The sequence below is a fragment of the Octodon degus genome, unplaced genomic scaffold (assembly GCF_000260255.1).
Source record: "Octodon degus isolate 3935 unplaced genomic scaffold, OctDeg1.0 scaffold00002, whole genome shotgun sequence".
Taxonomy (NCBI): domain Eukaryota; kingdom Metazoa; phylum Chordata; class Mammalia; order Rodentia; family Octodontidae; genus Octodon; species Octodon degus.
The window spans coordinates 745,403-757,336 of record NW_004524578.1 but is presented as its reverse complement, the minus strand read 5'-3'; positions in this window follow the sequence as shown (position 1 = coordinate 757,336).

Genomic DNA, 11,934 nt, shown 5'->3' with positions numbered 1-11,934 from the left:
ATTGCTTTATCTTTCTCCATGTTGTCACTGCCATATAGACATCATCTAAAACCAAATTCATTTTTCTATGGTGTATTAATTGAAGCATTAATTGATAATGTTTCTAGTAAGCTTTTCCTTTGTGTCTATCTTTCTAAACATCTCGCTTTCCTCATTGAATGGGAATATTACTTTTATTAAGACAGGCAGATGTTATATAGTCCCATTTGAATGAGTTACAGAAATTTCCTCTGAAATATTTTCAGTGAAAAGAAGAGGGACAACTCTAAAAAAGAACATTTTCTCCAAGGCTCATGCTTAAAAATCCGGTGAAAATTGCCATCATATTTCTTAGACTGCTGTAGTTGTGGAAGACATACAAAAGCATTCATTAATACAGATAAAATGTCAATAGTTTATTCTGAACACAGAGATTAACCAATTTGGTACTACACAAAGACAGTGAACTTCATTTTTTTTTTCTCTCCGCTCTTGCCAAAAAGCTACAGCCATTGATCCTATCTTTCATTCTTTCCACCTTTCTTTTCTGGATGTCTGCTTGGCTTTCCCTCGTACTGATGTCTCATAACCCGGACATATATTGTTCGCTTCCTGCTTCGTGCATGATAAATTAAATTGTTTCCATCTTTCAGAAAGAAAATGTGCTAAATCAAAAAATGCGTTCAAACACTTACTTGTGGCAACGTGTGTTATTGTGTCATTGGCTTCTCATAATAGAATCCCATTATTTCACTTGTTTTATTTTATATTCTAGAATAATATTTTTAAAAGATGCTCATGTGCTTTTTTCATATTTTAATTCTTTTTGGCTCAGTCAGCACGACTTTTACATATTCCTAATGTTTATGTTACGCTTTCATGTCTACGGTTTGCAAGGGAAACCCTGGATACTTCACCAACACAGATGTTATATAAGTCATATTTGGGTTTTGCTCTGCTCTTACACATTGAAAGATCCATATAACTCATTTAATCACATAGTAAGTTGTTCAGTCATACCTAACAAGAAATTATAGGAAAGGCAAACCAAGGTCACTGTTGAGATGATTCCATGGACGTGTACAAACTTCACATGGTCAGTAAACAGATAACATCCATCTGTCCCCGGGCTTTTGACAGTTATCTGAGTCATGCAAAGACCCGTGCTCTTGGGCAATGAAAAATAAGAGCTTGAAGGTCAAGGTTGAGCTCACGTGAATGGCTTCTCCTTACGTGCCTGCCTTTCCTCAGAGTTGCTTCTCCAGTTCTTCATTCTGTACCTCACTGTTGCAGTAATGGCACACGACAGTCCCGTTTCTGTGGGACCTCGCTGATTCCTCTCCCCTTGTTATGACCGGAAGTGGACAATGGCTTACTGAAGTGGGTTGACGCACTGCTCAAAGGAACCAGTGTACAGTGTCCCTCATACTCTCCTCTTCTGCAACTAAAGAATTCTGGGATAGTTCATGCAAATGTCCGAGCCTACTCTCCAGCTTATAGCAATTTAAAATGTAGTCAGTAATAAGAATGTGATAGCAGACACCTGAGGACTGAACTGTGATACTGTAATTGTTCTCCCAATTTTTGCAGTCCTACAGGTGTGTTACTGAATACTTGACTTTGAAGAGTTTAACTTACTGATAAGAAGTTTGCCTGGCATGCGTGAGGCCAAGTACTCAATCAGCAGCAGTGAAAAAATAAATACTTAAACATACAGAATCCTTACTTCCTTATAGGTCCCAGTGGTGACAGTAACTGACGTTTCTACATGGGCATCTGGGATGCAAATATACTAATAGTTGTTGCACACTTGTACATATTCTTGTACATCACGCAAGATTCTCTTGCATACTCTTATTCAGCAATTCATAGTACAGTGGCACATCAGTTCGTGATTTCAATTTGTTCTATGATCTTTGGGAAAAGGGGCCACATTTGTGTTTGTGTGGGAAAGAGGGCCACAGCTGTGTTTGTCACCTGATGCAGAGTTTGTAGGAAGCTTCCGACATACACACTGAACAATAACAGTGACCGTTTATAAGAACTGTACTGTTAATGCCTACATGAGTTATCATGCCTGTGTCTCCAAGTACAGCATCAGGATTCTTGTTGCTGTTTTAAAGATCATAAATGCAAAACGTGGTGAGGATAAAAACCTTGCCAAAGCTACACAGACGAAAGCTAGTGGGACGTGAGCTCTGGTGGCCACCCCCAGCGCATCTTCTTCATCATGAAGATGCATTGCCAAAAGCAGGTACCTGATTAGGACTTTAAATGTTATCTCTAGCTCCCTTGCTCCGAGATGCCAGGTTTCATTCCCGTGTACTTTAGCCTTGCATTGTTTGAGCATGACATAGCGCACGGATAGCCTACCTGTAAGGGCCATACGGGCTTATTCCTGTATGGGCAATGGCCTCAAGTTATGGCCCATGATAACAAGCGGTCACCTCCAAAATCAACTGACCTATCAAATGGCACATAATGAAACAAATTGTCTTTTGTTTTAATTTTGGACTTTGGGGGTCTGGGGGCTTAGATCGCTTATTTTGTTTTGCCCTGCAGGGTTTCAAACCACAGGACTCCGGCACAATAGGCATGCCCGGCATGCAAAACACCAAGATTTTATAGCAAAATATGAGACCAAAATACACCTCTTTATAAAAACTACTTAAGATAATGACATTGTCAGTGACAAAGCCAGACTGAGTGGTGAGGACAGACTTTAATTAGTAACGATTACTAAAATAGGAGAGAAACCCCAGCATGTCTGAATTCCACTTTACTTTTCCACTTGTGAACTATATTTTAAAGGTGTAGTACGGAGAATGAAGGGACAGGAAGTCAGGCTTTCAAAGCATGGAGGCCAAATGTTACAAAGGGTTGGTGCGTGTAGTGAGGTTAGGCCATCTTCGTGAGGGAGGGTTAAGTCTGAATGGAGCTCAACTTTGCACAGACTAGAAGGGGCATTTTAAGAGAATAAAGGTGTGGGCTGATTGATAGAAGGGGAGCAGGGCTTTGGTAGAGCCAGGACATGAGGCTGCACAAAGGGATCAATGATGGGAAAGCGAGAGGCCAGCTGTGTGTCCTTGTACACAACTGCAGAAGACGGGGGTCTTCCAGAGACACCAGGAAATAGATCCTGTTACGCCCATGAAAGCATTTCAAGCAAATGGCTTTCAAGCCTCTGAGAGAAACTCTTAAGCTGAGAGAAAAGCACGTACATCTCAAAGGAACAGATGAAAGCACCACAATTGCAAGCTATCTCCTTGTAAGTTCCCCAGGAAGGGCTGGGGTGAACCTGTACTTAGGTGTCAGCTGCAGGAAGAAATTCTTCCAGCAACCTTGAGTATTCATAGAGCTACAGCCTTGAACGATTAGAAACTGTTGTTATTTGTCCAGAATTTTCATGTGGAAGAGTGTAGATGGGCCAAATAAATTAGTCCGAGTGTGTAGTATTTGTCAGATGAGGTGAAAGCCTAGTGTGGAAGAAGGATCAGAGGAGTTCAGCTAGACTTCTCAGGGAGAGACTCTTCACAGTGTCAAAGACAAAACTGAAACTTAAATTTTGTAAGGAACTATGCAGACTCTGAGAAACCCAGTCAGTCTTGAAAATGAAAATCGGCAGGGTCTCATACTTTCTAATTGCAAAATTTATTACAAAGCTATGGTAGTTACAACAATATGCCCAGATATATTAACCAATAGAATTGAATGAATAACCAAGAAGTAAATCCTAAGATATATATTAAAAGGGATTTTCAGTGCATTGTAAAGATATATACATGACAACTATACATATGTATATTTGCATTGGAAAATCCATTATCTCTCACATATGCTAGGCAAGCACATACATACTTGGCTCAAGCCAAGCATAGTGATAATAAACCTATATTTGTATACAGGGTTTTTCATATATTTTTGAAAATACAGTAAATTCAGTTGACCCAGTGAATGAGGTTCCTCTTCATGACTGATTGATTAACTGATGGATTGATTTTGGTTTTCACTTTGTAGTTGTAGGCATTACACCCAGGTCTTTTTCACTGAGCTATGTCCAGTTCTTTCTTCAATTTTTTAAACTAAAATTGGGTCTCCCTAAATTACCTAGACTGAGATCCTCATGCCTCAGCCTTACAGAGGGCTAAGATAACAGGTGTGCACCACCAGATCCAGCTGTTATTTTTTTATTATAAGACATAATTTTGCTGAGATTTGAGGCTGGCTTTGAACTTGCAATCCGGTTACCTCAGTCTCTGAAACACCTGGGATTAGAATTATGTACACACACATGAAAGGATTGGTGATCTACATGAATCACAACTTAAACTCACTAATCTGAACTGATTGAATCTTTTCAAAGTATTCAGCTCCTGTGTAAGTAAACAGATTGTTCTTTTATAATATATAAAGCTGGATGTAATGGCACATGCCTGTAATCCCAGCACTCAGGAGACTCAGGCAGGAGGATCACTGCAAGTTTGAGGCCAGCCTGGGTTGCAAAGTGAGTTCAAGGCCTGAACTGTGTAGTGAAACATTGTCCCAGAAAGACAAAAAACAAAACAAAATACCAAGAAAAAATATTCCGTAGTTAGCCCCTTTTTCGTGAAGCCTACTGGTCTGGTGAAGTTCTGGGTGACCCAGTCTTTTATGTTACCTTTTTATCTGATAATGAAATAATGAAACTGTTGAAGATGTCTAGTTTCATTGGTGACATATGTAAGCATGTGAGTGGGACTGGGCAGAGTTGTGTGGGATTCTATCACCATAAAACATTCATTCTCCCATCAGTGCCCAAAAGCAAGCAAGGAATACTGTTTAATAGAGGCATCCGTGGTAGCTGTCTCACTAAAATTATGTACCTCAGTAGCAGGTTCCTGCTGTCAGAGACTCCAGTCAGTGTGTATGAAGTTGATAGGCTGTTTTTCAAGCCACCCAATCTCACCATTGGGTTTTTCATCATGAAGGGATCCCAAAATATTCCCATGTGCACATCAAGGTGCGAGAACCAAATAGAAATCTGTGTTACATCCCTATTTTTATTCTAAATGATATGTTCCTCTTATGTTACCATGCTGACCCTGAGCTCCAGGGCTTGGCAATCCTCCTGCCCCAGGCTCTGATGCAGCAGGATCTGCAGATGTGAGACAGAATACCCTGCTCCTTTCTTACACTGAGAAAACTGCATGTCTGTTATCCATCAATGGCGACTCAGAGCCTGCCCCTTCTTTCCTAACTATATGTGCCCTGAGTCGCTTGGGTCTGCAATCTCCCCGTGTCAGAAATGCATGCCAGCCAGGCTGCGTGCCTGCTCCTGGGCCTTCCCTCATATGCGTCCTTTAGGCAGTGTTTTTCCCTACCTGTGAAAGCCAGATTACACATTTACTCTCAGTACCCACTTTCCAAGCTCAGGACCTACCAGGGAGCAATCATGTAAGTGTTTAACAACTGTGGATGGTGCACGTTCCACATTCCTTTCTCCGTACCTCAGTCCATGTGGCCAGCTCCTTCCCATCTGTGGAGAAAATGCCTTGAGCCTCTCGTATCACCCACTCTTCCTTACAATCCGTCCAGCTGAATGACCAGATCCTGTGCCCCAGGCTCACATCTCTGCCCTAGGCTTCATACCGAGGGCACTGACCCTTGGCTTTTGCCAGCAGGTGATAGCTGTAGCAGACCAGACTCAGCTCTGCACACCGATTTCATGAACCAGGTTCATTAGAAATCAACACCAAGGGAGGATTTCAATGGTGTGGAAAATAGCAGATAACTATGTCAACCACCAAGAACAGAAATTTAAAAGCTTCTGCCCTCTACTCCCTGGGCTATACTTTTACCAATAGCCTGAGTCCTGTGAGACCGAAATCACTCCCACTCAATTTGTGTAACACGTGTCTGTTACAGACAGGAAGTATGAGATTTTTTAAAAGCCTTCTTTGTGAGAATCATCCATTGTAAGAGTCCCCCATGGCTGTATTTACCCCTAAAGCTGACCAGGGTAGATGGAGACTGAACTAAAAGTGCCACACTTCACCACAGCTAAGGAGACCCTTATAAAGTAACCTGCCCTCTGTTATATGCTTTAGGGGTCAACATGATTCACTGAAAAATCTTTGGGGGACAACTTGCTTCCAAATCCCAGGCAACTCCAGGAAACACTTCCCTACCTCTGAATACTGCATTACTGCTATGCTGTTCACTTATACTTGAGAACTGCAAGGGAGAGAGACAGCAGAATGGATGCATCCAAAGCCCAACAACTGTCAAAGTGTTATACCAAGTCTCTACCATTTTGACCTCTCAACAGCAAAATATGACAATTATTCTTGCCCCATTCAGCAACATTTGGTATTGGCTCCGTGTGTGTGTGTGTGTGTGTGTGTGTGTGTGTGTGCGCGCGCGCGCACGCGCGTTTGCTGCTGGAACTCAATCCAGGCCTTTGTGCATGCAGGTGAGCACCCCACCATTAAGCTGTACTCACACTCCTATACTTCTTATAATTTTACTTAGCTTAGTAGATGCACGGGGGTATCTGTTATCTGTTTGTGGCTTAAAAGAGCATCTCTCTATTTATAGTGGAATTGGGTGTATTTCCTTGGGTTTTATTACTATCTATATTGATTCTTTGGTCAGGTGTCAAACTTCCCAATTAAAAAGAAATGCATTTAATTCTGTATTTAAAATATTAGTGGTAGTAGATACAGAGACAGAGAGAGAGAGAGAGAGAGAGAGAGAGAGAGAGAGAGAGAGAATGAGAAAGAGAGAAATATTTCACACAACAAGCCTATCAGTGCTACCTGAAACTATTTCTTCTGAGCCTGTGGCATTTTTTGTTTTCTTTACAATGTTTTTCAAAGAGAAGCCTTTATTTTTATTAAATACAAATTATCCACCTCCTTCTCTTACTTTTTTATACTTATTTTCTCTCTACCAAATATTTGCTTAAGCCAAGGTTACAGCTGTTACCTGCTATATTTTCTTTAGTATGTTTATGTCTTCTGATTTGCCATTTATGTATATGACACATTGTGCATTAATTTTTGGATATAATGAAAATTAAAGTGAACGTTATTTTGTTTCGCTTTTTGATATAGAAATGCTTTCATTCCAGCACCATTTGTTGTATCTACTGCCTTCCCTTTAACTTCCTTAGTACCTGAGTAACCATACGAATACAGGTCTGCTTCCGGACACCGTATTTTCTGTTTAGCTGAATGTCTGTATTTCAGCAATACTACACTATTGAGTAAATTATATTTATAGTACTAATTAAGGTGGGTAATTCATACAGCTGGAATTGTTCTTTTTCTAAATCGGTTTGGCTATTGAGAGAGTCCTTTACTTTCTCATGCAAATTTGAGAATTTCATTTTTTCATATTTATTTATGAAGAATTAAAATGGAATGTTCCTTTGAGATTGTAGCAGATGTATAAATAATTTTTTTAAAGAATTGACCTGGTGGGGGCCAGGGAGATGGCTCAGTGGAATAAAACACTTGCCTGGCAAGCACAAGGGTCTGAGTTCAATCCTCAGTTCCGAAAAAAAAAACATAACTGACCCGGTAATCTTTAGCCTTCCAAGCCATGTAGTTTGTGTATCACGGCAATTATTAAATTGTCTTAATCTAATGAAAGTCTTTATTCCCAAGTACAAATTTTTCATGTGTTTTGACAGATTTATCCTTGTGTATCATATCTTTGATATTTAAATATGTTTTTCAATTTAATATTCAATTATTATATAAAAAGGCGGTATTTTGACATGTTCATTTTTACAAGCTAAGAAACTGGCAAGCATGTGCTATGTACACTGTGTCCCATGAGCACGCATCCAGTCGTGATAAATGCATTACTCGTTTAGCACCTCTTTAATCAAGTAGGCAATATAAACCTGGCTTGAGTGCCAGAGATACAATTTAGTGGTAGAACATTTGCATATGTGAGATCCTGAATTCCAGCCCATCACCAGAAAAAAAAAAAAAAAACTTTAGAGATTTGTAGTAGGGAATGTGCATTATTCTTTGTATGCATAAGAAGGGTACAAATGCACATATGAACTGCACTTAAATGGTCACTGAAGGGGAAGCATGGTGGCACACACAGTTGGAATCCCAGGCGTCCGACAGCCTGGGGTGAGCAGGTCACAGGTTCCTGTCCAGCCTGGGCAATTTAGAGACTCACTTAAACCCGGTTCCAACATTAAATAAATAAATAGAAATTTTAAAGGAGGGCTTAGGATGCAGCTCAGTGCAAAGGTCCTGGGATCCATCCCCAGTACACACACACACACACACTTCGTGATTTAAAAGACAGAAAATAAGTAGTTTAAAAAACGCATAAAGACAAAGGAAGCATGAGTATTCAGAAACCAGACCATGTAAAGACATTTTTAATGTCTTTTTTTTTTTTTTTTTTTGAGGAGTAAAAATTTTTTTTTTATTTTTTTAAATTAATTTTAAAATTAACCGGGGAGATGGCTCAGTGGAATAAGCGCTTCTCTGGCAGGGGCCTGAGTTCAATCCCTGGTTCTGCCAAGATGATGATGATGATGATGATGATGATGATGATGATGATTTTATTGAGAAATAGCAATGAGACAAGTTTCAGAAGAATTTAATCTTCACAAGTTGAATATTAGGCATTTTCTTCCCTATGAATGTCTGCATTTCATTCATATTCACTGTGTCCGTCTGCTACTATGGGGCCTACTTAACAGAGCTGGTATAGTTGCAGCTCCGTCCCCGCTCGCGTCGCCTGGCTCTGCGGCCCGGCGGGGGGCTCCTCTCGGGCTGTGGCCGCCCCGCGCTCAGCCCCGCGCCCAGCCCCGCGCCGGGCCGTCACCGGCGTGCCGACGGCGCCACCTAGCGTCCGTGGAGACGCAGGCCCTCGCAGGCTCAAGGGGCGCTCCTGGTCCAAGATGGAGAGCCGAGACTAGGAAGTGCAGTCCGTGTTCATTTCAGCAAAGGGGCTTTATGCTTGCTTGTTTCAAAACCTGAACTGAGCTGCAGCTGCGGGCGGGGTGTCATTTGTGAGTCCCTGCCCCGACGCGGGGCAGACCGGCCGGGCCGAGTTCTCCCGTCACTGCGCCCGCCCACCGCGGCGCACTGGCGCGCGAGCTGCCCGCCACCCCGCCGGGGCCGCTCATTTTCATTGACACACGCGGATGTACTCAGGTCTGCGCTAGAGACTCGGGCTCATGCCTGCGAATCGGCATCCCTGTCGCCGCTCTGTGACGTATTATATTTGCGCAACTGTCCGAGTGCGTGGGCAAAGCTCACGTTTCTCTTCAGTCGCAGCGGGCAATGAAATCGCTTAGGCTAACGGTCACACTCTCACACGAGACAGAACGGCCCGCGGCCGAGCCCTAGAGAACTCAACACCGTAGCCGGTACCGCGCAGCTCTCACCCGGCGCTTCCGGGTGGGGGGGGTAAACTCGCCGCGCCGGAAGTGCGCCATTTTTCCGCGTCAGCCGGCAAGCCGGCCGTGCGCTACCGGGAGATCACGTGGTGCATGGGCGGGACGGCGGCCGGGAGGGAACAATCGGCCGGGCAATGGCGGAAAGAGGGGCGAGAGGTGCCTGTCTCCCACTGTGTTCCTTTCTGCGGTCCAGTTGATTCTGGTCTCTGTGAAAGCCGCCGCTCCAAATGTACTTACGCTGGAAAGACTTAGCCTATGCTAAATACTTTTTTTTAATAGACCACCGTTTTATTCTTAAGTTTCGCTGTTCTCAACTTTTGTTCTTTTAAAATATGAAAAATAGCTTTCGAATGAGAGGAGTTGTAGGGGTTTCAGGATTCCCATTCCAACGAGCCGGGTCCACAGCTCAGTCGGTGGCACAGACCTGTCAGGCAGGTGCAAGGTCAACCTCGAGATAAGCATTCTCTAGCGTTGCTGTGTTCAATTATAAAGTACTATTTTTATTTATTTATTTATTTGGTTTTTGGCAGAACCGGGGATTGAACTCAGGCCCTTGCCCTTGCCAGGGAAGCGCGTATGCTGGCCCCTTAATTTTTAAAAATGGTGCAAAGTTGAAGTTTTGCGAGGGTTTTATGGTTTTTGTCTTTTTTGAGTGGTTTAGTTTGGTTTTTTGTTTTTTAGTTTGTTTGTTAACAGCAACTAGACTTTGCTTTTCTGTGTGTCCTGACTTTCTGTTCCAGCACAGTAGTCCTTACTTGCGTCCGGGTCATTCATTACCCAAAACCCAAAAATTGATTTTCTAATCTCAGACTTGTTTTTCAAATTGACCCTGTCTCCACATTACCTGTGCTACTCTCCTAATTCTGGACTACTTTTTTTTTTTTTTTTTTTTTTTTTGAGGAAGTGTGGTGATGGTTAGTCCTTCTTTACTTTTCTTAAAAACTATTCTCCAAATTCCTTAATTACGCTCAGCATTTTATTGTTGTTGTTGTTGTTGTTGTTGTTGTTGTTGGCCACAGCTATTTTAAGCTTTGTGATCATTGACATTACAGCTACTCACCCCTGCTAATCTGGTATAAAAGCAGCCTCAGACTTTATGTAAATGAAGGAGCCTATAGAAACCGGGTAATGCTTTCTGACCCAGCCCCTACCTTGAGGGAACAAAGTAGCTTCACTCAGCAGCTCAGCCCCCTCTTTGTTCACTGTAGAGAGAGGAGGTCATGAAACACAAAGGCTCAGATGTTTTTCTTTCTTTCATTGTTAAATACTTACTTTTCCGCTCAGTTTCATACCTTCGCTGAATTTTTAAAAGCAGTGCTAGAGAAAAGAAAATTGAAGACACTATTACTACTTAACTTCAGCAAGCACACTTACAATTTGCTGCTTGGTGCTGTGTCTACAGTTTGCAAAATTCTGACTAATCAGTTCTCCAGACTACATAGAATTTTATAATTGTTTCAGTTTTGAATATTGGAATCCTTCAGATGATTATAAATTTGAAGAAAAGAGAAAAGAAGCAGAACAGCATAGCGGGAAAAAGCAGCAAGCAGAATACAATCAAAATAACATGAAATAGCAGGAATCATATTGAGAAGTGTTTTCTAATTTCTGTAGTATTTACTTATTAACTTAGTGGTGTATAAATACATTTTATTTCCATAGATATTTTGCCCAAGAGAGGGTTTCACTGTGCAGTATAGACCAGCTTTTATTGACTTTGTATTAGCCCAGACTGATCATAAACTTGCAGCAGTCCTCTTGGGTTAGCCTCCAAGCCCAGCCTTGACTCACTGATTTTTGCATTAGTCTCTGACTTTGACAGTCTCAGATGCAGAGAATGCAAATATGTGTAATCCCAATACAAGCTTTCAGTGGTAAAATCTATCAAAATCCTAGGGCCGTTTTTTCTAAAGATCGACTGTGACTGGCCTGGAGAGATAGCTCAGCCATCTAAGTGCCTGCCTTGCGAGCACAAGGATCTAGGTTCAATCCTCAGTACAGCATGCCATGCTGGCTCCAGAACCCCAGGCATTCTGTGCTGGCCACTGAAACCCAGATATGGTGGTGCATGCCTGTAATCCCAGCACTGGGGAGGCTGAGATAGGAGAATCGCTATGAGTCTGGCCTGTGTCGTGAGACCCTGTACAAAACAAGGAGAGAGACAGAGACAGGAAAAGATTAAAAATATCAACTATAAACATAAAATACTTCAGTGATTTATTTGTATGAGGGTCTGTCTCTATCTCTGCATTTGCATTTATGGGTCAATGTGAGTAGTGTTTGACCATGATATTGGTAAGGATAATTACGCTAGGTAGAGGTCTAGTGGAACTAGAACTAGAAATCTATTTCTGAATTGGCTTGACTTCTTTCATTAAAGATGTGTCAGGTACTGTTATTTTAACCATAAAATGGGTGCAGAAATTAAAGATCTATTTTTTCAAATAAATGGCGAATATTAGTAGAGGTCTCACTGTGCTATTTTGAAAAAGAACACAGAAAACCATCTTCCTAATAATAACTATATTCTTAATCTC